The 2541-nt window shown below is 40.3% G+C and overlaps 1 protein-coding gene across 1 annotated transcript in view; it reads left to right on the top strand.

Annotated features, from left to right (window-relative positions):
* The window catches only part of XRCC5 (X-ray repair cross complementing 5), a gene marked incomplete in the record, with an annotated part of 114905 nt that overhangs the window by 55093 nt on the left and 57271 nt on the right, over window positions 1-2541 (top strand).

Below are 2541 nucleotides of genomic sequence, written 5' to 3'. Positions count from 1 at the left end.
CTCAGGATCTTGGGCACGCACTCACACACACCCGGCGTAAGTTTAAGCCACCGGGTCCAGGACGCGAACCGCAGTTGACTACGTGGGAGTCCAGCAACATAGCCATTACACTAACTGCTGGTCCCATCTAATACTTTTTGAATTGCAAAAATCACATCAAGAAGTAATGGTTGTTTAAAAGAGAAATAAATAGACTAAGGACTGTGATCTCACCTTCCCAGCTACTAAAAAATGTCAATTTCTCATAATCCTGTTTTTAAGAAATGAATTGGGATTTTTGTTTGAATGAATTTTATGAGTATCCAACTTAGCTTTATCTATCTAAAATGTGACCTTTGAGAAAATAAAAGGGTAAAGTTGTTGCTTCGGAACACCTCTTCTAAATTCTCTGTTATTGACTTAGGGGTGATGATGTAGTTCAAAAGAATTGCCTGGGGTTTGTTTGCTTTCTTGGTTGCTTTCTCTCTTTCGTTCTTCTTTTCTTCCTTTCCTCCCTCCCTTCTTCCTTTCTTTCCTTCTCTTTTTTTCTTCCTTTCGTTCTTTCTTTCTTTTGCTACAAGGCATATTGCTTGTTGGAGAGAGAGGGACAGAGAAAGAAAGAGAGAAAGAGTGAGAAACCATCCCTTAGGGGGATGGCTGCGTTTCAGTCCTTTTTCCACTCTCATTTCGGGATCTCGGGATTTTGGACATGCACACACACACCCCCGGCATGTTTTTTAAGCCAACAGGTCCAGGACTCGAACTGTGTAGTCTGCCATGTGGACTTCAGCCACCTTAAACCTCCACTGCACTGGCTGTTTCTGTGGGGCTTACATACACTGAAACTCCGGAATGTTTTTCAGTAGGAATGCAGGGTTGGATGGTTATTAGTTGTTTTAGTTCTTTTCCAAGAAAATGTTAATAGGATGCTGCAGGTAGGAAAGGGTATATGAGAGATATTCTGCCATGTTGGAGTTCTGATTACTGCTCACATCTTTTAAGACATTCCAAGCTGTTTTAGTGAACTGACAAGAAGCACTGTGAGTTAAGGAGTATGCACATGAAGGCTGGGGGTCCATTCCCATGGTTTGGGATCATTTTGGTTTCCTCTTTCGCTTTACATTAAGTAGACCTGATTTTATTAGTGCTCAAGGGAAAGCCAAGTAGTTAGGAAAGAGGAAAACCGAAGTCAAACTCTGAAACAAATCAATATGCTATGGAGAAGGGTGTTACAGTGGGTATATTGAAAGGGTGGGGGCAGCATATGGGCTTTCTAGTGGAGATTGGTACTGGCATCTTACCTTGTTTTCTGACTTTTTAGGATATTGATACCTAGATATTCACCATTAAGTCTGAGTTCTTTTTTTTTTTTTTTAAGTACGGAAGCTTCTGGCTTATATTTTCTTCACTAGGATACTCTTCAGCCATATGGAAGTCTCCATCTGTAGGAAAACAATCCATGGGATAGAACAGATATACTTTGTAATCTGAAATAATAGTTTGGTTAAGATTGCTGGTGCTATTCAATTTAAAATCAGTCTATTTCTTCAAAATTATTGGGTTTTTCTCCTTCAAAATTGCTATATTGTAGAAGTAAGTGGGAATAGTTGAATCCTTATTCTCCAGCCTAATTTGGGAATTAATCTCTAATGAGGAGAGGAAAACATCAACAAAATGATGGTTTGGTTTGCTTTCCTTTTTCCTTCATGGCATTTCATCTGACCACTTATCTTCCCTTTTTTTTCCATCATGTGCATTTTCTATTAATTTTTTAAGAGTCCTTATACAGGGTTTTTTTTTTTTTTTTTTTTTTTTTTTTTGCTTTTCCTGACAGAGAATGAGTACACTCACTAGAGAGAGAGAGAAAGCACCCTCCAGTGGGGCCTGGTCACATCACAATCTTTTTTTTACTCCATTCCTCTTTCTTATCAGGGTTTTGGGCATGAACGCTCACGCATCCAGCATGTTTTTTTCAAGCAGTCAGGACCAGCAGATGAACTATGATCACCATGTGAGATTTGCTCCACTGAAGCTGACTTAGGGGGGCAGCCCTTATCGCTCACCTTCCTGTACTCCTGTTAGAGCACTTACCTTTCTGGGCAGTAGTGAGTACTGCCAAGCCCAGCCCAGTAGACTGGAGGTAGCACAGGTGCTGAGTGGCAGTGGCTTGCTGTCCAGGTTTCTACTCTTGCTGCTTCCAGCTACCTCTTTCTCCACGAGAGCCCCAAGAAGGAGCCCTTTATTCCCCCAACCAGGGTTTCTGTGAGGTGTTTATTATATACCAGACACTTTGGTGCTTGGGATCCAGAAATAAGCAAGGCAGGATCTCTACTTCCGTTAAGTGAGGGTTAGATAATAAGTAAACTAAGAAATCAATAATATAATTTTAGATAATGATAACTGTAAAAATAATAAAATAGGTAAAATGGTAGAAAATGATGGAGTGATAAGATGAGGGTAGCAGGGCCGCTTCCTCTTCGTATACAGTGTTAAGGAAAGCCTTTCCAAAGAGATAATATTTGAGCAAAGGCCAGAATGATATAAAGACCCAACTCTGTTGGG

Source organism: Tupaia chinensis, unplaced genomic scaffold (genome assembly GCF_000334495.1).
Source record: "Tupaia chinensis unplaced genomic scaffold, TupChi_1.0 Scaffold000542_1, whole genome shotgun sequence".
NCBI classification, from domain to species: domain Eukaryota; kingdom Metazoa; phylum Chordata; class Mammalia; order Scandentia; family Tupaiidae; genus Tupaia; species Tupaia belangeri.
Note: the sequence above shows the minus strand (reverse complement) of the source record. Positions and strands in the feature narration are given on the sequence as shown.